We start from the raw sequence: 26,272 nt of genomic DNA on the forward strand, positions 1-26,272 counted from the left end.
CAGTGTACCACAAAAACTACTGAATCAAATCTCCCTTCCATTATGATTCATCTGTGATGCAAGTGGCACTCCGACTCCAGTAAGATGGTGCCGGGGGAAGTCTTCTGAACCCAGGGCTCATCTTCTCTGTCCACTTTCATTTCTTTCCTCTTTTCCTCTCTCTTCTTGTTTCATTTTACTTACCTCTTGTTCAAGAGCTTGGTCGTAACGACATCATCATCAGCAGCAAGTAGGTCCAGCGTGGTCTTGTGGCGGACGCGTTGGAGTGAGTTCAGCACTGACGAGGTGGTCCTAGCGCCAACTCATGGCTGCTGCGGCAGAGCCAAGTTTGGGTTCCCAGTGGTGTCTGCATCCAATGCAGATTCATGGGCGGCAGAAGCCATTTTGGGCCCAGTATGTGACCTGGCAGCATCAGCGATGGCTGCTTCATCGAGGTGGGCCTGAAGCGGACTCATGACAGTGGCAGAGTTGCGTTTGGGCCGGTGCAGGGTCCTGGCAGCATCAGTGGTGTCTGCATTGATGAGGTCCAGCGAGGACTCATAGCGGCAAGGGGGTTGGTGGAGGTGAGATGGCGCCAAAGAGTGAATATTTTCATTCCAGCAGCGCTGGTGCGGTGAATGGAACTTGTACCTGGCCACCAGGCCCATGACAGTGTACCTAACAAGAAGGATTGTAAAGTTGAACACTTCTTCTTTATTTCCTTATTTTCCTACCTTCATATTCTGTGTTTTAGTTTTTTTTTCCCTGTATTTTAAGATGGCACCAGAGAGTGGAAAAATGATGCAACACTTTTCACAATATTTTGTAACAAAATGCAGGTCACAATAAAGAAATTAAATCAAAACAACTGCTAGCTCAGAGGTTAGGACACTGGCCATACCCCACATGAGCCCTTTGTATTGTGTAATACCGAGTGTTTGATTGTATTTGAGAGGTGGGCATTAACTGGGGATTCATTTGAGCTTCTACGTATAAGCACAGACTGAAACAGTACGATTTGAGGGAGGTGAATAGTGTATTCTCAAAAGTAAAACTTCTAGGTATGTACAGGTTAAGCTCCAGTTCTATCATTCACTTGCTGACTGTCTGAAATAGAAAATCTTTCAAATTTTTGTTTATTTTTTACATTTCATTGACCTCCTGTGGATTGGTTCACCAAATCATTAATCCTAAAATCTCAAGAATATACAGTAAATTAAAAACACATCAACAAATTTAATTAACTTCAATGTAATAGTCAAAAGGACTGAGTTAACCCCACTAGTCCCAGGTCGATGAAAGGCAGTATTAAATGCTGATCAAGGTATATTGGCAGTGTGCAGTTATCACATCATTATTTAGGAACCAGCTGACAATATGTTGAGAACCAAATTCATCATCCTGCCAAGTTTTGCAAAATCACATTTGTTACCATCCATCTTCAAAAATGATGTGCTAAATAATTTCATTAATATAAAATGAAAAATCACAGTAACTTTCTTCCTACAATGTATATAAATCTATGAATAGCATTGTTATGTTCTGAGAGGTTCACTAATCGGTTTTTGTTGCGAATCTTTTCAACAAGTGTTTTTCAGGTTACCATCTCAAGGTAAGCCTGTTCTTCCTGTGTTAGACATATAAAGGGGACTTTTATCAATGCACAAGTATTACCACTGTGGGACAAAGGGCAGGACCCAGGTCTACGCAGATGGATGACGGGTCCCTTGGCAGCGATTTACCACTGAGGGCACCATCTAATGGACGATGGCTGCCAACCTACAAGACCTGCCATTCTGATCAAAGGGACAAATGCTCAGAAGCCTTGGCAAGCTCACTGACAGGGCTCAGTGAAGACATTACCTTCACATTCAGGTACTCTCAAAGGCCCGTTAGGTTTTACATTTTGTGCGGTGGAGCCGGTCGTGCAGCACCAGGTGGTGGGAGAGATGGACACTCCAGAAGTGAAGGCACAGACACAGGCATAGTTCCTCTTTTGGCTATGGAGAGATCTACAAGGAGGGCTCCCCACTCCAGTAACCCACTGGGAGGTGGCTACCTTCTGCAAAGCTGCTGCCCCACACCTGAGCCTCTGCCAATACCATTAACACACTGGAGGAGTTTGGGCTGGTGGCAGGACCAGTTAATTGGTTTGATTGACTGCCTGCCTCCAGTTGTCAGATAGCTGCACGGCTCAGTGTTCTAGGTCCTGGGAACATTCATTAGGGTGGTAAGGTATTGGGCTCCTTAACCACACCATCCACCAGCATTCTGTGAAGCTTTCTCCCTCCCAGCCCATCTACGGAGAGGTAATAAAATCCAACACATGCAGAAATTTGCACAAATTCATATAGGAATCGCTCCCATTTATTTCAGCCAATCGTTTTCTGATTTTTTTTTGATGCAATCCAATATGATTATCCTTGTCTTTAAAAGCTATCAGAATGATATAAATCCACCTAGGCTTGAATTGACAAAAAGTGGAGGTGATGGCCTAATAGTATTATCGCTGGACTGTTAATCCAGGGACCTAGATAATGTTCTGGGGACCTGGGTTCAAAGGCAGATGGTAGAATTTGAATGCAATAAATATCTGGAATTAAGAATCTAATGATGCCCATGAATCTGCTGTTGATTGTCAGGAAGAACCCATCTGGGTCACTAATGTCCGTTAGGGAAGGAAACTGCCATCCTTACCTGGTCTGGCCTACATGTGACTCCAGACCCACAGCAAATGTGGTTCACTCTTAATCCTCTGGGCATTTAGGGACAGGGAAACAAATGCTGCCTAGCCAGTGATGCCCTCATCCCTTGAATGAATAAAAACATACTTATCCAACTTAGTAAGGCACAATTAACAGCAGTAACGATATAACTGATAAACCCCTTATCCAGTAGAAACTCATGAATACTTTGCTCATGCTGTGCTGAACATGTTCATTATTGTCCTTTTGTCCTTGATATAGTTAGCAATTAAGCCTGCGATGGAATCCTTTCAACCTGAAGAAAGACTGTATGTATTTTTTTGTTTATGGAATACAGTAAGTGGTAATTATTTTACTGGACTAATGATCCAATCACACCCGCTCATAACATACTGTGGCCACTTGGGAATTTCCATTTAGTTAATTACATAAACCAGGAACAAAATACATTAGAGGTAGTAGGAACTGCAGATGCTGGAGTTCGTCTTTCCATCTTCATTTATGAACTCATTCAGTTGGTACGTAACTCCGAGACCTGAATGACAGCAGAACTGACAATTTCCAAGTTAATGTGTAGAGCAACATAATTCACTTTTTAAAATTAGATTATTCTTCACTTTGTAATTTTTAATTTCCCTTTTGCCTTTAAAAGTGGGGGATTCTGTGTAGCTATTTACTGAGGGCTGTAATCAGGAATGGTGACTGACTCAAAGGATTGTCTCACGGATTTATCACAAAGAATGTGTTTGCTTTCAATTTCTTTTTTCTTTTGCTTTACAGGTCTGCTTTGTACATTGCTGAATTCCCAAATCCTGCCGCATTCCAGAGGATCCAGGCTGTGAATTGCAATGCAGAGCCAAACCGAGTAGGTTGTGAATGGCAAGTGCTTTAAAATGAGCCCTATGGCAATGTCACGTCAAGTATTTCTCTCTATCCATCATTCTTTAAAGTGAACATGGAGATCCACTGAAAGTTTACAAAACAGGTTTGAATTATCTGTGACAAGTCTTTCATCTTTAATTGATATTCTTCAGCAACATGAAAAACTCTTACTCTCAGCTCATGTTGCTCAAAAGAATTCAGTGAGACTGAGAATTAAATGATTCATACATTTCAATTCACCCTTGCCATGACAGTTTGAACATAATTACAGAAGGAAAATTACACCACAAGGTTATCAAATAAAGATGTCCATTTATTGTAAATTCATAAAAGTTGAGTATGCATTGTGATAAATTGCCAATGTTGCTGTGTCAACTGAAGTTGCTTTTACAAAAGACTATTATGATCAATCCATACCACAATATAATGGAAACACTTTAGACTTCAGCTGTAAGGAGACTATATCCATTTCACCTTTATTTTGTACTTTAGGTGCAGACTAAATTGTTGTATCAGTGGTTTCTGATGAACTTTATTACTGTACTAGCAAGTCACATAATGATTCTGCTTTGCAGCATTGATCAGGGAAAATGAGAATCTCTGCTGCTGACTGCACACAATTTACTTTAGAATAGACATTTGCTTCTAAATGTTCAACATGGATCATTCCCCTAAGCAGGCACCAGTGGAAAGTGGTGTGAGGGATAAGCAAAAATTGAACTGAAATGAGAATTCAATGCAGCATTGATGACAACACCATTCTAATTACTGACAGCAAGATCTTTGGTGCAGATCTAAGAAATCCGGCGCCATTATGTTGGTGGTAAACCGTTATCAGATGTTTGCAGAAGACCAATAGTACCCATAAACCTTCGACTTCTGTGCAATTTTCTGCTTTTCAGCGAACTTCAGAGCTGAGATGCAAAATTATTTTTAAACAGCAAGTTGTTGGATCTGGAATGCACGGTCTCAGAACATAGCATGGTGGCAACAAATTCAGCTTTCAGCAGAGAATTGGATAGTTGCTTGAACCAATCACTTTCCAAGATCTGGTACCTGTGCAGCAGGAGGTACAATTAGAATTAGAATTGGATTTATCTTCACTTGTACTCAAGTACAGGAGTACAGTGAAAAGTGTAGCAAGCCACCATTAGTATAAATTTCCATGTTGGTGTGGATATTCCAGAACACACATAATCCATTCAAATTACCAACTGTATCTAAAAAAAGTGATTGTTAAATAACTGAAGTATTAGCTGAGCTTTCCTTTTTTGCTTTAATGGATGGAATATAGTGGCTGGCGACTGAAGAACCAGAGAGGTCCAGCCAAATCCAATCACTGTGGGAAGGAGAAAGGAAAGTTACATTTCCCTCTTTCTCTTGACCTCAATTCCTGAATTATCCTGAATGTTCACCACACATTCCCCACACTCCCCACACTCCCCCCGCCCCCCCTCCCCCCACCCCGGCACACACCCTGTCTCCTCCCCCAGTTTCCCAATCCCCTGGTGTTCTGTTTCACATGTTGCTACCGTGGCTTTACTCTGTTCCTGGTTCATCTCGCTGTTCTGAAATGTGTTCGCCGAGGATTGCATAATGGTGAGCTGGGGAGAAAGAAAAGCTGCCAATGGACACTAATAGTGTGTGAAAATGGGTTGGCTCCATTCTTTTGTCTGCCCAACTGCTGTTCTCTCTCTCTGGGCCCCATCTCCACCTATCATTCATTGCTCCCCACCAAGCCCCATTCTCCACCCCAAGCTTCAGCATATCTACCAACCTTTCCCTAGCTATAATCAGTTCTGAAGAAGGGTCACTGGGAGTCGAAATGTTAACTCTGCTCCTCTCTCCACAGATGGCGTCAAGTTTCTCCAGCTGCTTCTGTTCTTGTTTCAATTTACAATTGTAATGTGCCCTGAATCAGATCAGGAAGAACAGTGACCTCATCTAGGTTCTGGGGAGAGCAAAGAAAACATTGCAAAAACACACTGAAGTTCTCTTTGAAGTTTGGCGGCAGTGACCTTAATGATCAAGGGGAGCCTGCTGTCATACAAAATGACCACAGCGTGACCATCAAGCTATATCACACTTTGAACCACAATGTCTTCATGAGGAGCCACAAAGGAAAGAAACAGAAGCAATTTCTGTTCTCAAGATCTCACTACCCAGTGGGACAGCTTGCACCAATAGATCAAGAATTGGCTTACACAGTCACATGAAGATCCACAGCAGAGGTTCAAGATCCTGGTTAGGCATCATCTTAGAACTAAGGGACAACCAAGAACATTTACCACCTTCCTCAAAAATATTATTCCTCCAGATTATGGGCTGGATGGATAGGGTAAGCAAAGTGGCACTTACTTTGTGCCATACTTCACAGTGCCAACAATGACTCATTTGGAACGAATTTGCATTAGGAGTTAATGGAGTCAATACTTGTGCCTAAAAACTAAGCTGACCCTACCATGCAACACTGAAAAGAGGTGCTGTGTTTTGGCTGAGACTCTTACTTGGTGTCCCATTTGCTTTCGAAAATATCCCTTTAGCATAATTTTTGAAGAGCAGCAGGCAAATTATCAACCAATCAATGTCAGTGTCATATTAAAGTTTGTGAGTATCTGCTGTCATAATTGACTCCCAATTTTCAGACTATCTGACAGTAACTTGTCTTTGAAAAACCCTTCATTGGCTGTAAAGCATTTTGGGAAGTTCTGATGTCATGACAGATGATCATATAAACCTAACTCTTTCTTTGCTGTCTTTCTCTGTCCTTCGATATCATTTGGTCAAGTTTGGGAACCTCTTATAAACAAGAGATGATTTCTGTCACAGGTTTTCAGGGGAATGGGACAGTTTGAATGATCAAACTATTGTTTCTCATCACTGAAAGTGCAAATGGCCACTTCTTCATTTTTTTTTCTCTCTGTTTCATTCCCTTTTTTCTTCCATTCCTAATTTGCACAAAAAAACTAAGATACGCCTGTCAATTTTTAGTTGGTTCAAAACATGGCTGGTGGTGTTAGAGTCAGACCACAGAAGTTGATAAGCATTTTTATGAAGATGTGGATGAGATAGTCAGTGGCTATGAGTTCAACACTAGCACTCACAGAAAGTGGTGGAGGCTGGGTCATCAACTATATTCCAGGTTGAAATTAACAGATTTTTAATCAGAGAGGGAATCAAGGCCTATAAGGAGTAGACATAAAAGTGAAGTTGATGATTATCAAAGCAGCCATGATCTCATTGAATGGCAGAGCAGACTCGATGGGCCGAACAGCCTACTTCTGCTTCACAACTCATGGTCTATGGTCTCACCATAGATGGAATTGGATATGGCTTAATAGGACTTTGAAATTCAGTAAAGATTCCAATTTACATTCTTTGCGAATTGTTAGTCAACACTTGTATTAAACAAAAGCAATTCACACTGGCAGGAAGAGGAAAAGAATATTGTTTCTTTGTGATGACTTAAAAAGAGTTAATTCCTAGAGTCCCACTAACCTGTTTCACATTTTCAATCTGAAAACAAAGCTCCAAAGCTTTCAGGATCAGTTACCTGTCAAAAATAATTCAACATTGATTTTAAGTGCAAAACACAGCCAGCTGAGGCCTATTGCAGCTACCTTTAAAATAGTTTAAAGTTTAGAGACTTGTAATAAAGCAGATATCACTCAGAAAGTAAATCCAGTCATTATTATTTGAGGATAGCGTTTGATTGATGACTGTGCAGAATTTACATTACAAGTCTACACTTTAGGCTTTGATAAATCTCATGTGTTCCTCACTGACTTTAGTTGCCATAAATGAGCAGAAGTGGAGTTTAGCCCAAAAGAAATTTCTGTGGATGGGGTGGTGGGCAGACGAAGGAAGGATATAAGTGCAGGCAGGAAACTGGAAGAACAGAAATCCCAAATAACCTATAGAATTGAAGGGCAGGGCCATGGTGATTCGTTTTGTGGTGAACTAAACAGCTTACGGGCTGGAGGTGGTTGAATGGAATGCCTGCCTTAAAAGCCCGAGACCTATGAGAGCTGGTAGATGTATCAAGTCTGAGGGTAGGGTGTGAAAAGTGGGGAGCGAATCTGTGAGGCGGTGTCCTGAAGTTGGGTCTTTTAAGGCATGTTCCAATCGTAGAGGATTCCCAATCTTAACAAGCATTATGGTGAAGGCAGTGGCAGGTTTCCAATGTAGTCTGGATGCCCCAATCACAGGTAGTGTCCAATGTTCAGAAAGTTCCTAGTCACAGGCAACATCTATGGGAATCCCAATGGTGGCAGTATGATTAACAGCTCTATTGATTGGAGATGTTTGTGTTAAATTTTGTGAGTAACATCTCCAATCAAAATAGCTCTTAAAAAGGCTGTAATCGGGTTAGGAGCCAAATAGCCTTGGTATAATCCAAACTGGGCATCAGAGCAGTTTATTGCTTTGCAAGTGCTGCTTGACAGCACTGTTGATGACCTCTTCTATCACTCTGCTGATGATGGAGATGAGACAAATAGGGCCGTGATCGGCCCAGGATGGATGGGCCCTCCCTGCTTTTTGTGTACAGGACATACCTGGCAGCTTTCCACACTGGCGGGTAGATGCCAGTCCACATTGGCCACATCAGTGCCCACCTGGCAAGATTTCTGGAGGCCGCACATTCCGAAATATCTTGCTGATGCCTCTCATCCTCTGCATCTCATTCTCCTCCTTTAAGACAGTCCTTACACAACACCTCTTTGATGAAACTAATGCTCAACTGGCCTGATACTTTCTTATGAAGCTTAATGTCATATTTTGTTTTGCAATGTTTCCATGAAGCACCTCCTGATGTTTTGTTACATTGAAGGTACCATGTAATTCAGGTGGTTGTTGCTAACTGGCCCTTTATCACTGCTGTTTGTGTGGGAGTATATAATTTGGTTGCCACACTGTCAGTACTACAACAATTAATGCACACCATAATTTAATATTTTGAGATGTATTATGTTCATGAAATGTACAATATGATCACAAGTTCTTTCTGAGAAATTATAGGCTGAATCTTAACGACCATCAGGAGATGGGTTTGGGTTGTGTCAGAGGTTAAAAGGCAAAGCACCTGGAGTAGGAACCGAACCCACCCCAAAACCAGCCTCTTCTGATCTTAAAGGAGATGAGACAAGGCTGATGGACAAATCTGCTACAAGATTCAGTGTATTTTTACCCACAGGTGGCCAGAAGTGATGAATTCATGAGATAACAAGGTGTAGAGCTGGATGAACACAGCGGGCCAAGCAGCATCAGAGAAGCAGGATGACGTGAGTGAAAGAGCACGAAAGAATTTTACAAGAGTGGATCCAGAGGTGAGACATTTCAGTTATGAAAAGAGTTTGGAGAGGCTGTCACTTTTCTCCTTGAAGAGGAGAAGGCTGAGATTTGATAGTGACTTTCGAAATTATAGAGAGACTGGACAGAGTAGATAAGGAGAAATGGTTCCCACTTGTGAAACAATCTGGTTTTGAAACAGCAGAGGTTTAAAGTGATTTGCAGAAGAAATAAGTGCATTGTGAGCGAAAGCTTTTTCACAGACTGGCTTGAGCCTGGAATGTAATGTCTGGAATGTTTGACCCATTCAAGGAGGCTTTGGATTGCTACTTGCATCTATTCTAATAATAGGAAAGGTTATGGAGAAAAGGCACAGGTGTGGCATGAAATTGAGATACACATTTGGAAACACAACATGGACACGGTGGGCTGAACAGCCTTTTCTGCACTCTAACAATTCTGAGTGCTTTCCAGTCCTATTTTACACCAGGAGGAGAAGCCACACATCCTCCACGTCCGTCCCCAGTTACTATACAGAACTTGAAGTCTCGATCACAATCCTGACTGACACTAATGTTTCTGAAACCAAAGGCACTCAGTGCAGAAACTGCTTCCAGGAATAGAACCACAGTCCGAAAGATGTGCAGGCTGGGTAGACTGGCCATACAAAATTGCCCCTAGTGTTCAGGGATGCGTAGATTAGCTGAGTTACAGGGAATGATTCTGAGCGGGATGCTCCAAGGGTCATTGTAGACATGTTGGGCTAAAGGGCCTGTTTCCACGCTGTAGGCATTCTATGATCTACGATTTATGATCGGTCACAAAAGAAATATAAAAGCACATTCTCTTCCCTCATCACTGTAACATCTGTTGTGATGTCAGGCTGCTGCCTTTGGTGTGGTTTTGGTCTTTTTTTTGGATGTGAATGTGGATGTGCACCTCCCTGTCACCCCCATCCCCTTCCTTCTGAGGTGCTGGCTATAGCACAAAACAGGCAGCAGTGTGGGGGATATCCTTGATGGGTGGTTGAAAACACATATGGAATCAGAAAGCTGACGGGACATTAGGTGTAGGAATTATGTTTAAATATGCTTAAAGAGCGGGTAATAACGGCATCCAGGTAATGCATAAAACTATCACCATTTACAAGACAGCTGACTTTTATCAGCACTTTGTTCCATGGAACGGAGTGCAGGTTTCACTCTGGGGGATGTGATCACATTCAAGTAGCACCCTCTACCATGAATTGGCATGTTCCATAGCACATGCAGCAGGCAGACATGGAAAAACATGGAGTTTGACCTTCACAAACATGGAGTTTATCTTTGAACTTGGGACCTCTGGCCACGGGTACTCTGTGATCTCCAGACTTACCTTGCAGTGACATTTATCTGGTAAAAGGAGATTTGAAGTCTGGAAATAAATCAGCCTAAAGGAGAGCTCTGGACAAGGGGTAAATCAGAGTCCAATAACCAGGCCTTGTTTATTAGGCTGGGGCTGGGGCCTTGTGCTTGGCTTGGAGTCCTCTGCCAAAAGTATCATGAAAGCCCATGATTTCTATCTCTGGCCCTGGACTAAAGTGTGAATGTACAGAGTCAACACACACTGATGATATGCTTCAAGATTGCAAAGAGAATCCAACTTTTAGTATTGTGCCTATCATACCTCAGAGCCTATAGAAACCATTGCTCAGTGCAGTGGGAGATTAAATACAATCCCGTTGATAAGGGATTTCTGCACAGACCCTGGGATCCCAGATTCCTCTTGTGCTGCTCAATGTGGCTGATGGATCTTTCATCCTCTGCATTGAGCTTGCCAGTGTTGATCCAGTGAGATCCACAGCCCGGTGGTCTTTCATGGTCCTCATGCTGCAATACAAAGCGAAAAGGAAATCTCTCAATTCTCATCCACCCCAGATACTGTACTGCAGCTCTGATCTGAAACAAGAAATCATATTGGCATGAAGGCAATGCACTGTAGATGCTGGTGATCTGAAATCAAACCTGAAAGTGCTGGAGGAACTCAGCAGGCCTGGTAGCATCCGAGGAGAGAGAAACAGTTAACATTTTGAGTCCAGTATGACTCTAATGAATCACCTTATTGACAAGGTACATAAATTAAGATAGTGAACTATGTGACTCCACGCCCCCCCACCCCATCCGGAGCTGGTATTTCAGTTGATGTGAAGCTGGTCCATTTCTCAAGGTTTTGTGGCTACTGCAGGTCTGGGTTTAGCACCTCCACCTGAAGACTTTAGTATCTGCCTCAATCTATCTCAGTGGCCTTTCCCAACATTCAGGATCAGCCAACAATGTTGGAGGAGGCATTTCATTCAGGCCTTCCACTGAATCAGCAGAGGTGGGGTGTCGTGTGTCATGCACTCCAGGCTAGGGGGCTTTCAGGCCTGGAAGTACAGGAATTCCATATATCTTCCTCAGTGTCACAATCCTCCGCCTCGCCGGCATTTCTCTGATCCATCCTACCACGTAGGCACTGTTGCAATTGTATGACAGCAGGTTAGATTCTTTGATGCTCTTCGTGGATTCAATCCTGAAGATACCTTTCTCACCGAGGGATTGGATGTGCGCATGCTTTGCAAATACAGCCTTTCTTTTATTTTTACCTCATTCACAGCGTGTGGGTGTTGCTGGCAAGGCCAGCATTCATTGCCCATCCCTAATTGCCCGGAGGACAGTTAAGAGACAACTATATTGCTGTGGGTCTGGAGTCATATGTAGGCCAGAGGTGGTAAGGACGCTTTCCTTTACTACAATTGGTGATGGTTTTATGGTTATCATTCGACTCTTCTTTATCTCATTGTATCTAAGGTGAGAATAGAGGAACAAACAGAAAAAAATGTACATTGCTGCATCCCCACTAAATTATGGCAAGTTGGTTTCAGATCATTAAAATAGAAAAAAAAATTACTGAAATGCCAGTTTTACCTAAAGCTCCTTTCAGTTTCCCCAGTTTGTTTGTAGAGTTTGATGCAGTCACAAGGTCAAAGTGAACTCACCTCCTGTTGCCAGCATTTCAAACTATAAAAGATAAAGTCACTACAGTTTTGCCAGACGATAGAGCAACCCTCTTATTAGAGAGAGACAACTGATGACAGTTTAATCTGAGGGTCATCATGTCACAAGCACAGGCAGTGGTTGAGAAGGAGAGACCTTCATTGTAACCTTAGCCAGTGTGGCACTTGAACAAACTCTGTTGGCATCACTCTGCATTATAAAGTAGTCATCCAGCCAGCTGAGCTTAAACCGTATGCCCAAAGACCTAGCCTGTGAAAAATACACAATCAGAATCTGGGCTCAGTCAAACTCCAGGCTGGGAATTGCAGTGGAGGATTACAAGACACCAAAAACAGTTTCTTGCGTCTGGTGCCATCTTCACCTCGGGCTGCAGAAATTTGTTATCAATGAGTATGTTCCTCTCATAATTCCTAGTTGGGGGCAATTGTGGGGGAGAAGCTTTTAAAGTTTCACTTGCACAGTGGTTCTATTCCTGGGAGCATTGCTTCAATTTCAGTAGCACTGCACTGAATGCCTACGGTTTCAGAAACATTAGTCATGATTGTGATTGAGATTTCAACTTCTGTATAGTAACTGGGGATGGACGTGGAGGATGTGTGGCTTCTCTTCCTGGTGTAAAATAGGACTGGAAAGCACTCAGAATTGTTAGAGTGCATCAAGGCTGTTCAGCCCACCGTGTCCATGTTGTGTTTCCAAACGTGTATCTCAATTTCATGCCACTCCTGTGGCTTTTCTCCATAACCTTTCCTATTATTAGAATAGAAAAAAGTAGCAATCCAAAACCCCCTTGAATGGGTCAAACAAACCTGCTTTCACCAAACTTCCAGACATTGCATTCCAGACTCAAGCCAGTCTGTGAAAAAGCTTTCGCTCACAATGCACTTACCTCTTCTGCAAATCACTTTAAACCTCTGCTGTTTCAATCCAGATTGTTTCACAAGTGGGAACCATTTCTCCTTATCTACTCTGTCCAGCCTCTCTATAATTTCGAAAGTCACTATCAAATCTCAGCCTTCTCCTCTTCAAGGAGAAAAGTGACGGCCTCTCCAAACTCTTTTCATAACTGAAATGTCTCACCTCTGGATCCACTCTTGTAAAATTCTTTGGCGCTCTTTCACTCACATTATGAATTCATCCCTTCTTGCCTCCTTTGTGGCCAGGTTTCCTGAGGCCACCTGTGGGTAAAAATACACTGAATCTTGTAGCAGATTTGTCCATCAGCCTTGTCTCATCTCCTTTAAGATCAGAAGAGGCTGGTTTTGGGGTGGGTTCGGTTCCTACTCCAGGTGCTTTGCCTTTTTAACCTCTGACACAACCCAAACCCATCTCCTGATGGTCGTTAAGATTCAGCCTATAATTTCTCAGAAAGAACTTGTGATCATATTGTACATTTCATGAACATAATACATCTCAAAATATTAAATTATGGTGTGCATTAATTGTTGTAGTACTGACAGTGTGGCAACCAAATTATATACTCCCACACAAACAGCAGTGATAAAGGGCCAGTTAGCAACAACCACCTGAATTACATGGTACCTTCAATGTAACAAAACATCAGGAGGTGCTTCATGGAAACATTGCAAAACAAAATATGACATTAAGCTTCATAAGAAAGTATCAGGCCAGTTGAGCATTAGTTTCATCAAAGAGGTGTTGTGTAAGGACTGTCTTAAAGGAGGAGAATGAGATGCAGAGGATGAGAGGCATCAGCAAGATATTTCGGAATGTGCGGCCTCCAGAAATCTTGCCAGGTGGGCACTGATGTGGCCAATGTGGACTGGCATCTACCCGCCAGTGTGGAAAGCTGCCAGGTATGTCCTGTACACAAAAAGCAGGGAGGGCCCATCCATCCTGGGCCGATCACGGCCCTATTTGTCTCATCTCCATCATCAGCAGAGTGATAGAAGAGGTCATCAACAGTGCTGTCAAGCAGCACTTGCAAAGCAATAAACTGCTCTGATGCCCAGTTTGGATTATACCAAGGCTATTTGGCTCCTAACCCGATTACATACTTGGTCCAAACCTGGACAAAAGAGAACTGAACTCTACTGGTGAGCTGAAATTGACTGCCCTTGACATCAAGGCAACATTTGTCAAAGTGTAGAATGAAGGAATCCTAAAACAACTGGACTCAATAAGAGATAATGGGAACTGCAGATGCTGGAGAATCCAAGATAATAAAATGTGAGGCTGGATGAACACAGCAGGCCAAGCAGCATCTCAGGAGCACAAAAGCTGACGTTTCGGGCCTAGATGAAGGGTCTCGGCCCGAAACGTCAGCTTTTGTGTTCCTGAGATGCTGCTTGGCCTGCTGTGTTCATCTGGACTCAATAAGAACTAGGGGAAGCCTCTCTGCTATTTGGCTCATATCTGGCACAAAGGAAGATGGCTGCGGTGTTGTAATCAATCATTTTGAACTCAGTACTTCTCTGCAGGAGTTCCTCAGGGTGGTATCAGAGGCCCAACCATTTTCAGCTACTTCATCAATGACCTTCCCTCCATAATAAGTTTCATAGCGGAGATATTCACAGGTGACCACACAATGTTCAGCACCATTCACAACTCCTCAAATACTGAAGCAGTCGGTGTTCAGATGCAGCAAGTTCCAAAAAGGACCAAGTTACAAATGCATCACACAAATGCCAGGCATTGACCAAATCAAACAAGAGAGAATCTAACCACATTTAGAGTACTGCGTACAATTCTGGCCGCCACATTGCCAAAAGGATGTGGATGTTTTGGAGAGGAGGTTACCAGGATTTTGCCTGGTAAGGAGGGTGCTAGCTATGAAGAGAGGTTGAGTAGATTAGCATCATTTTCATGAGAAAGACGAAGATTGAGGGGGCACGTGATTGAGGTCTACAAAATCATGAGGGGTATAGACAGGGTGGATAGCAAGAAGCTTTTTCCCCAGAGTGGGGGACTCAATTACTAGGGGTCATGAGTTCAAAGTGAGAGGAGGAAAGTTTATGGGAGATATGCGTGGAAAGTTCTTTACGCAGAGGGTGGTGGGTGCCTGGAATGCGTTGCCAGTGGAGGTGGTAGACGCAGACACGTTAGCATATTTTAAGATATATCTGGACAGGTACATGGATGGGCGGGGAGCAAAGGGATACAGACCCTTAGAAAATAGATGACAGGTTTAGACAGAGGATCTCAATCGGCGCAGGCTTGGAGGGCCGAAGGGCCTGTTCCTGTGCTGTAATTTTCTTTGTTCTTTGTTCTTTGTTCACTGCCCCTTGACATTCAATAGCATTATCACCATTGAATCCAAAGTCCTGAGAGTGGGCATTGGCTGGAAATTAAACTGAACCAGCCCTATAAATATTGTGGCTACAAGTGCAGTTCAGAGGCTATGAATCTTGTGGTGAGCAACTCGCTTCTGGACTCTCTAAAGCCTATCCACCATTTGGTATGCATCTGATCCACCACCCACAACATACCCCTCAGCACTGATGCACACAGGCAGCAATGCATATCTATGTAAATGAAATATATGGTGAGAGGGTAAAGATTTAAAAGGAAGCTAAGGGGCAACATTTTCATGCAAAGGGTGGTGTATATATAGATAGAGCTGCCAGAGGAAGTGGTAGAGGCAGGTAAAATCACAATATTTAAAAGACATCTGGATGGATCCATGAACAGGAAGGGTTTAGAGGGATCTGGGCCAAATGCTGACAAATGGGACTCGATATCTTGTCAGCATGGACAAACCGGGTCAAAGGGTCTGTTACTGTGCTGTACAACTCTATGCCTCTACGACATATGAGTTAACAAGCAAATGGTAGTTTGAATATAAAGGTCAATTTCACTTCTGTGAAAATATCCAGCACTTTAACATCTTTGAGCTTTTCAGATAGCTATCCGAGTTGGTGTGGACTTGTTGGGCCGAAGGACCTGTTTCCACACTGTGGGAATCTATGAATCATTTTAGCCAGCTTATATGTTTCTTTGAACACCGTCTGTCTTCTTTTTTGCCAAACAGAAAGCCTGGCCTCTTTAAAAGAGATTTGCTTCCTCTCCAATTAAGAATTTCTTGTGCTCATTTTTTGGTGTCTGACTATTTTCTCCTTGTGCCTGTATCCGTATGCTGATCAGCTTCTCATTTACAGTCTCCTTTATGTCTGCCACACAGCTCCCATATCTTATCTTCCTTCGTGCTGGTGTTGCAGCCAGATCAACGATCACAGGGTCACACAGACCAGACTTGCTCAGGGAGAGGGACAGGGTCAGGAGTTAAGCAATACATTTAAGAACAATTGAACATCAATGGCTCAGTCTTCCAAATATTTAATGAAAGAGAAAGTATCTGCTCATCTGGATAATCCATTTTTGTGTGGTCATGGTGAAGGGATAAATATTGATGAGGAAACCGAGGCTATTCTCCATCTTCTCAAAGAATCACCTGAGGTGGCGAACGCAGATTGATTTAATGTCTCTGACAGTCAGTTCCCTCTCAATGGTGCACTGGACTACAGTTTCTACCCGATTGATGTGTTCAGGTCACTAGAATGGTGGCTAAATGCACTGCCTTCTGAGCTGAGTGAGTTAACACTGATTCAAATCTGAAGACATGATCGGAAACCCAATGTATTTGGTTCATTGACTAGATTTCTACACTGTCATGTTCCACAGCTGTTGAAAAGTAGAACAAAGACTCAGGCCACACAACCCCATTTATAAAGCAAAGGAATAAAGATATTAAAAGCGAAAAGTGGATTGTGGTTTGAATATAAAAGAACGTGAGATGGCCTTCGAAGATTCTCAGAGATTTGACAGGGTAGATGTGGAAAGGCGGTTTCCCCTTATGGAAGAGTCGAGGACCAATGGGTATAATCCTGGAATAACGAGTCACGCATTTAAGATAGAGTTAAGGAGGAATTTCTTTTCCCAGAGGGTTGCAGCTCTGTGGAGTTCTTTACCACAAAGGGCTGTTGAAGCTGGTTCACTGAAGGGATTCTGGTTGTGATCAGTAAAACTGCTGCTGTGTTAGGTGGTTCCGATCACCCCCAGATCCCTGATTCTGACACTGGATTTAATTTATGAATGTGAATTGTAGAAGGTGGTAGACCGGGGTTTCGGGACAAAGACCCTCTGTGTTTATTAAATGCAAACTTGCGTGTATAGAAGAAATAAAAGGCAAATGTAATAAACAGGGAAATAAGACACAAGTGAATAAATTACAAAAGATACAAAAAAATGCAAAACAGTGAAAGTAACACTATTAGCTATTAACTTAACACAGGCTATCGCTATTTGAAATTAAACAGTAGTTTTAAACACAGACAATTTAATCAGGCTCAAAAACAAAGTTGCTGGAAAAGCTCAGTAGGTCTGGCAGCATCTGTGAAGGAAAAGAAACAGAGTTAATGTTTTGGGTCCGGTGACCCTCAGAACTGTTCTGTTCTTCCTTCACAGATACTGCCAGGCCTGCTAAGTTTTTCCAGCAACTTCTGTTTTTGTTCCTGATTTACAGCATCCTCAGTTCTTTCAGTTTTAAATTTAATCAGACTTCCTGATCTTGGGGTGTCCTGTCACCAACTCACCTTCCCCTCTCTGCTAGCTAGTTTTGATACTTCTGGTCTGAAGGAAAATATACTCACCACTGGGGATAAATGTGTTTTCAATTACAGATGGCCGTTCCTGCTTGCCGGAGCTGGTGCTTTGCTGAAGACTTTGGACAGTATAGGCCTTCAGTGTGGGTTGAGCCCACTGATGCAGTAAAGCGTGTTGTGGATGTATTGGGTGAGCACTTTGGTTTTCTTACTTCTTGGTGGGTTTTGCGAGTGGGTTTTCAGCTCGTGATGTGTCTGAGACCTTGTGGTGTTGAAAGGGTCAGTGGTTCTTGGAGATCGTTGGCTGTTCGGTCTGCAGGTTGTGATTGGTCACTGGTGGTTAGAGATAGCTGGAGGAGACTTTCTGGGTACAGCAGCTCTCTGAAGACCTTCTGTTGGTAGCTGCGGGGAATAGCACTTGAGGCGGATTGCTCTCCTTCTCTCTTTCAGGTGAGATTGGGGCCTGCAATTATTCTAAATTGCTGGTCTCTTATCTTAGTGCCAAAATCTACATTTTCAGTTGTGTTACTGTTACCCCTTTTGAGACGAATTGCCTTCCTAATAGTTTACAGTAGGTGTAAATGTATTTTGATTAGGCAGAATGTCCACTATTTCTTCGAATGAATATTAATTACAGTTGGATGTCTGGGTTAAGTTGTTGTCTTAGGTCTGGTTCACTCTTCTTCTAGAGTTGAGGTGTGAATAGGATTATCTAACTGAACAATGGTTCCAGGCAGCCGTCCGTGTGACTGTGTATCTCCCCAGAGCATGGCCTAGCTGCTCTTTTTTAATTGTAAAAGTTCTGTCAAAAGTCCTAGGTTTAAAATGATAGAGATTTTTGCTTAATCTTACAATCACTAGTTATATTCAAGGCTGAGATAGACAGATTTCCAATTGTTAAGGGAATCAAGGATTATGGAGAAATGGCAGAAAAGTGAAGTTGAGGATGAACACATCAGCCATGATCTCATTGAATGCTGAAGCAGACTTGATGGGCTGAATGGCCTACTTCTATTCATATGACTGACAGTATAAAAACAGGATAGCAGATCTCACAGGATCACAGAACTTCTAATTTATCCTTCCATGGGTAAACATGAATAAAGGAAATCACAATTTGCTACTTTCTTTGGTAATGCTAAACCTGATCCAATTGACCACAACAACAACAAAAACAAAGTTGCTGGAAAAGCTCAACAGGCCTGGCAGCATCTGTGAAGGAAAAAACGGAGTTAACGTTTCTGCTCCGGTTTCTGGTCTGACGAACTCAACTGACCACAAACTGTCCTGTCATCATTTTATCGTACTGATGAATTCTACAGACAGGCAAACCTGTAGTATTGGTTCTGCTGGTTACAGAATGTCTATCAGATAAGATTTTCAAAAGATATCAGAAACCTCCCCCTTAAGGGCTACATCAAGTGTTCCGCCTACTCTTTTATCCACTTTGAACTTAGACTGAGATAAAGAAAACCAGAAAATGTTTTACAGTGACAAGTGCTGCTATTAGTGACAGTCAGAGGCTCTAGACATGAAACTGGTCTCTCTGAAAATCCTCCAGGAAAACTAGCAATCAGTTAACAGTCTGTCAGTTTCAATAGATAGAAAGATACAGTGACTGTGATTAGAAAATGTTTCTTGCGAGAAAAATGCAAATAATGTTGCAGTTGAAAAGTGTTTGTGTACCCAGGCTAACAAGTCTCATTACAGCTGTATTACAGGTGAAAGAGTTCCTTACGGTGTGTAATTCCACGCATTGATGGACAATGTAAGTTCTACCCCAAGTCATTGACATTGGTGAAGGTTATGTGATCTGAAGTGTAGCATCTAATATTTGAGAAAATTACTGTGCACTCTATCTACTGTGAGATGTAACTAGTTACTTCAAATATGTTTTGCTGCAGTCCACAAATGAAAATTAAGCCTGCAATGAAAGGCGTGTGGCTAGCTACATCTCATAAGTTGAGTCAAAGAAAAGAAGGCCCTATAATGATGCAGAAATGTAACAGATCGCCTTAAGAATCACACTAACAAATGGAACTGTCTTTATCTAATTGCCTCATGGAAATAATATTTTTTGTTTAAACAAATTTATGAGCTTAATTTTATATGAGTGCAAATATTTCCACTACTGAATCAATATTCTTTACAGAGGCACAAAGTCCAAATATTGCTTAAATTTTGTGAGCGGTCACCTTCCACAAGATACTAGGTATGTGTTAAAATATCGCAGCTACTCAAAGGCTATATAGACAGTGCCTTCCAAATTTGTTTCCTCAACCACCAAAAAATACAAGGACAGAAGATCTATGGGAAACATTGTCACCTGTAAGGCCTCCTCCAACTTGCACACCATCCTGACTTGAAATTATGTCACTAATTCTTCAGAGTCGCAGAGACAAACTTCCAGAAATGCTCTGCTAATGGCACCGTGGGGGAATTCCAGATCCCAAGGACAATAGAAGTGCAAGAAAGTAGCTCATTACCACCTTCTCAAGGGCAGTTAGGGATGGGTAAAATTGCCAGCTTTGCCAGGAATGCCTACAGAGATCAATATCCTGTGCTTACTGATGGAGATTGGCTTCCGCTTCATCGTAACATTCTTATTCTCATCACTCCCTGACCTTACCCTTTCCTACCTCTGTAAATGCCCTTGACCTCTAAACCCTGCACAGACACAACATTCCCAATTCTGGTCACATTTCTATTCCCCACTTTTTTCATTCCATTGGCATTCATTCCTTCGGTTATCCAGTCCTTAAGTTGGGGAACTGCTTCCCTAAATATCCCAAATTTTCACTTTTCCTTCATGGTGCCCCTTAAAGCTATTTCTTTGATCGGCTGTTTAATACCTCTTCTGCCTTAATGCTGGTCATTATCTAACCATGCCCCAGTGAAGCACATAAGACATTTTACAATGCAAAGCCCTCGCTTTATGTTGCCCACCAGATATAATTTTGTTTGAACATTTCTTATTTATTGTCTCAGTTTTGCATCACCGTGTTTCAACATTCTTCACCTGTGTTTTTGGCATCTGAGTTGCACGTCATCATCAATGCAAATCAGTGCACTGTCTAATCCCAAACATTCTCTCCCTTTTATTCCAGTTTTGGGCAATGGGTCAGCACTGCCCCTGCATACTTAGGCCATTCCTGAAAGCTGTTCATCTATTCTGATCCCAAAGAGGAAAGTGAGCTGGGATTTGGAACAGCAAGTGGTCATTCTGGATGCACAATCATGGAACCCAAAACAGGAAAGGATGATATTTATCCAGTAATCAGTGGAGATGAGGAGTCATTGGGGAGTTTGTCACTGTAACTGTGCCCTATTCGTTTCAGAGCCAGGCCCCAGGGCTCTACACCATCATGTGCTAGGGGCTGGGGGGCAGCCAGAAAATCTGGAGTCTTTTTTTCCATTTTCCCCACTCCTGGGCTTCTTGTCATGAAGCAGGGAAGAAAGGAGCATCCCACAAGAAAAGATGCAAAAGCAATACCTCACCACTACTTTATTCACAAAATACAACTTACTTAATTCTTCTTTCCATTTCTGACTGTTGAATTGGAGATCAAACAATACTTCTAGATGTTGCAGTATTTGTTGGACTGCGATTTCCAGTTTATGTTGTAATCAATACCACCCGCTTTGTATTTCAGATGCATCATGGTGTCTTGGTAGATAATCTGACCACTGAGTCACTAGAAATGCCCATTTAAAAAAAACATGTAAACTGCAATGCTCCCCTCGCAATTATTATGGCATTTCCTTAAAAAATTAGTGAGTTGTTTTATTATGTATTTCAATGAGCAGTGCCACTTGTGTATAATATACTATTTCAACTTGCATATTTGTTTCTCAAGGAAGTAAAAATGTCTGCAGGAGCCCAGCTCTGGTTGTAACATTAATTGAGGCATAGTTTCCCATAGGCATCAATGATGCAGTTTTCAGAAATGCAACCAGAACATTAAGTGAGGATTTACAGAACACCAAATGCCCTGCTTAAATGCACGTTGTTGCTGTAATTATGCATCTGTTTTTTATTAATCTCAAAACAGAGAAGTATTTCACATAATAATCCTATGCTGCAAATACATTTTATAGGAACATCCAACTGTTAAAGTATCACATTCGCAACAATGTCCCTTCTTGGCTAATCACTGACTTTTTCAGCTTTCATCATGCACATCTCCTCAAGGGAACTGCAGAAAATTTTTGGAAGGTAACTGCACAAAGGGAATATGGCAGAGTTGTAATTTGTTCATGTTTTAATGATTTACATTAGCTTTTCTAACTAGGTTTTTGATACAATTCATAAAATAATAATACAATTACTGTGTTTGCTAATCAGTGCAAAATGAAAACTGCTGCAGTGTTCAGCAGGGGCTTTTATTGCATATCTAACCAATCAAGCTGATCACTGTAGATTTGTTTTTAACAGTGTATATCACATGGGAGTGTCTGCTATTAACTGTTGGCAACTTGGCAGTCAGCCAGATCTTCCTTCACACAAGAAGTAAACAGTGCCTTAGAATTTCAAAGGTGGGGGAAGCTGTCTGCAAGAAATGCATGAATGCAAGCATCGTCCATGCATCCTTTAAGTGAGTGTCTATGACATTAGGATGTTCAATGCCAACTTGCTGAAAGAAGATGTAATCAATTTCTCAATGTGGAAGACAAGTGGCTGAACGTCAGTATAAGAACATCTGATAAATAGTTACAGCAGTAACATCTCAGTGTATCCTAAACATATCAATCTACACGCACTTTAATACCGCCAACGATTTTCCGCAGATGGCCATAACTAGGCCTATCTGTCCAAAGCATTTGAGGTAATTTTCTCCTATAACTATAGTTTGAAGATTTTTATTAATTTTCTTTTACCTAGCAAACTTTAAGATAAAACCATGACACCAAAGAAAGATGGTTGTGATTGTTTTAGATTAATTGTCACAGTCCCAGAGTATAGCTGCAGAGTTTAGCCACTTTCAGCTGTTCCATCAATGACCTTCCTCCCATCATAAAGTCTGAAGTTGGATGATTGTTGATGAATGCACAGTGTTCGGTACCACTCCCAGCCTCTCAGAAGTTGTCTGTGTCCATATGCAGCAAGACTGGGCAACATTCAGGCTTGACTGATAAGTGGAAAGCATCATTTGTGTTTCGCAAGGGCCAGGCAGTGGCAATCTCAAGCAAGAGATAAGTTAAGTATCTCCCCTTGATGTTCAATTGCACTACCATTACCAAACCCTTCACAACATCTTCAGGGTAACCATTGGCCAGAAACTCAACTAGATCAGCCATACAAATAGTGGAGGTCAGAGCTTGAAGATTCTGCTGTAACCCATCTTCTACCTCATCAAAGCCTGTCCTCCATCTAAAAGGCACAAGTCAGTTTGATGCAATGCCTTCCAACTGTCTGGATAAATATGATTTCAGCATCACTCAAGGAGTTAAGTCACAGCTCACTTGATTGCTCTGCCATCCACCACCTTAATATTCGCCCACTCTAACAACAGAGTCAGAAGTATATAAAATATACAAGATGCATTGCAGCAACCCACCAAGCCTCCTTTAACAATATTTTTCATACAATGACTCTAGCAAATGATGTAGAAGAACAGAGGCAGCAAATGCATGGGAACTCTACCAACTGCATGTTCCCCTCTATGTCACACACCATCCTGAATTGGAATTTTGTTGCCTTTCCATCACTTACACTGGGACAAAGTCCTAGGACTCCCTTCCTAACAGCACTTATGGAGTTAGACGCACCTATGCCACATGGTTCTAAAAGACAGATCACCATCAACTTCTCAACAACAATTAGGCATGGGCAATGTCCAGCAATGACGACATTCCATGATTTGTTTTTTTGAAAACACCCTATTGATTTGCAGAAACATTGAAATTTACATATAAATTCACCCAAAAAGAATATGTAGACAAATAATTGACATACAACAAATTATTGGATCGAGCTTACAAAAACATGGAAATATTGCCAACCAAATACAGGCTAATTCTATCAAATCTACCCCATCTTCCTAATTATGATTATCAGAAAACAACAAGCAGCAACACCCATAAACATGTGCGACTTTATTATCCTTCACCAATTACCTTCTTTGAAACAACATTTACATGACCCCAGCATATTTGAAACCAATACGTTCTGCAGGGCATTCGGCCATCTGGTTACATTTATGCACAGAATCTCCATTCCAATTTTAATCACATATTTATCTCTTCTAAAAAGTTTAACTGACACCTCCAATCCAGTGCTGAAGTCTGCTAATCTGCAGAGGTAAATTTTAACAAGAAAATGTAGAACCAGGACCTGTTAGTAGGGAATTTCACAACAATTATTAATGAACAACTTTTAAGTCATGTAAAAACTTTTGTTAGTTTTTCTCTTGTGTCAAGCGTAACACTAACATGGACCTAATAGTCTGAATAGTCTGTTTCTGTTTTGCAAGTAGTACCTAATGCAAATTAAACAGCTCTGTTGCATCTTAATATCTGTTTCTCTTGACGCTATAAAAATGTGTCATGCATCTTCAACTTCTTGGCCCACGCAAACAATGTCAAATCTGTGTATCTTACTTGATAACATGCTGTCCTGAGTCAGGAATTGTTGTTGCTATTCTTCTTTGAAATGTTGCCCTCGTTCTCTTCACACTATTCAAAATGGAGCTTCACAAGTAAACTTTGCAAGATTAACTTGGTTAAATTATCATCAAATGTTCTCAAGGCACATCACCATATTTACAGTTTTGGCCAATGAGGAGAATCAATGATTGCCAAAGCGAATTCCTACATAATTCTAGTAACTGTTTGGAACTGCAGGTTCTTTAAGAAAAGAAAATGAGATATACGCATTATTTAAAGATTGCTTTAAAGTGTTTTTAATCAATCAACTGGTTACAATATATAATGAAACACATAAATCATGCATTCAACAGCTCCATGCATCACAGAAACCATTTTGCATAAGCTCTATACTAATGTGAATTCTGTTAGTATCAAGATGCCAAGAATAATGCAATTTGATAATTATTGAAAGGAGCATTTGATTTCAGTGTATGCACAGAGCTCTTGTAATCAATCAAAAATCTGTTTTAAGTTAGGGGTCCCTCACAGTAAAATTCAATACCAAATGAGGTAAGGATATTCCAACAATATACTGCCACAGTTTGTAGCAGTGACTCCTGTTTCAGATTTTGGTGAAAATAGCTGCTTCTTAAATATTTAATTTTGTTATGGCTCATTTAGACATTTGAGCAAAATACCTTTAATTTTCAAATAAATTGAATTTTAAACACGCCAACAATAAAGGTCTATATAATATTCACTACACTTCAGAGTAATTAATTGCACATGAAGTGTTTTGATGCTTTTTCTAGGGATGTGATTGAAGTCAATAAATACAAGCTGCTGTGATTTTCTAATAATTTGATATCTCTCGATAAGTCTACTATAGATACATTAGTGAGTAGCTGATGAGAAAATAACCATTGAGAACCAAGATTCAAGGTTTAGCCCATGCTCAGTTAGCTGGGTTAGTGCAGGAGTTGGAAATCAGCCAGACATTCATCAACTGATACGACACTGCATTGTGCTTGAACTGGTTCCTTGGGAAAAAAATACTAATTCCACTGTTTCCAACATTTATAAATATTTATTCCGTTCCTTTTTTGAGTCTGCTTCCACTACTCTTTCTAATCCTGATTAACATCTAACAATCCCTGCAGATATATGAAGCCATGAATGTTGGAATGTCAAAGCACAAAGCTAGCTCTATGCCTGTTGAGCCTTCGAATGCTAATTCTCAAGGCTCAGGGGGTGATTAGTTACAGTTTGGGACAGTTATGACAATGTGCTAATATGCATTTTGAACTGAACTCTGACGAGGATTCAATGCTTTTGTACAAAAATACCAAACAGTATAACCCATATAATCTCTTTAACATGGCATAACATCCCAGGTCATTCCTGCTTGGATGCCTGTCCTGGGCGTGAGCAGGTTAGAGGAAGATGGCAATAGGCGCACTTGAGGAGATAGAGTTCACCGATTCTTTTGCAGGTAAAGTGAATTTGCAGGATTGAATACTCTGTATATTTTGTATCTCAGATCCATGCTGAAATTACACTGATTTCATGCGTATAGCGATTTCTATTGACAATGCTTTAACATATGTCTGCACTCACGCTCTCATTTCTACCTTCCAATGGTTCAGCTTTGTTTACTTTATTAGGAGTCCATGCTCAAGCTTAACCAATCAAGCACAGCAAGCATCAATTGTAATCAAAAACAGAACAACAGGCACCACACTGATAACATTGGCCAGATTATCCATAATTGTCACAGTAAGACGGCCAAAGCGTTTGCTGCAAATGAAAAAGCAGGTGGAAAAGAACCACACTTTGATCCAAGTGAGAAGAAAAGGCTCAGAGACCAGAAATAGAGGACCAGTGAGAGTTGCGGTGATTGAAAAGGGCAAGACCATGAAGGTCATAAGGATTTTAAAGTGGACCACTGATAGATTGTGAGCCTCCTAAGGTCAAAAAGGCCAAGATCAATTGATGACCTGAATACTATACAAAACATGGGGTATTTCCTGAAGTCCAGTTTATGTTGGCTGAAAACTGCGTACGTGTGGGATTTCCAAAGAAATTGATAATTTTTAAGAAGATATTGAATTCCATTGACAGACTGAAATGATACTATACAAGATTAGAAGTTTCAAACCTTTCATTGTCTAAAAAGCCAAAGTATCTAAACTGCCTTTAGTAGGTAAATCACAGTTTAAACTATTTCAGAGATAGT

At 41.3% G+C, this 26,272-nt stretch overlaps 1 long non-coding RNA gene across 1 annotated transcript; it reads right to left on the minus strand.

Annotated features, from left to right (window-relative positions):
• Positions 1-3,963: 3,963 nt before the first annotated feature.
• On the minus strand, positions 3,964-24,113 carry LOC125467101 (uncharacterized). Its single transcript, XR_007250565.1, has 3 exons — positions 24,049-24,113; positions 7,065-7,119; positions 3,964-4,622 (listed from the first exon to the last, which is right to left on the minus strand). It is a non-coding gene; the product is annotated as an uncharacterized LOC125467101 (long non-coding RNA).
• Positions 24,114-26,272: the final 2,159 nt, after the last annotated feature.

This window comes from Stegostoma tigrinum, chromosome 33, assembly GCF_030684315.1.
Source record: "Stegostoma tigrinum isolate sSteTig4 chromosome 33, sSteTig4.hap1, whole genome shotgun sequence".
Classification (NCBI taxonomy): Eukaryota; Metazoa; Chordata; class Chondrichthyes; order Orectolobiformes; family Stegostomatidae; genus Stegostoma; species Stegostoma tigrinum.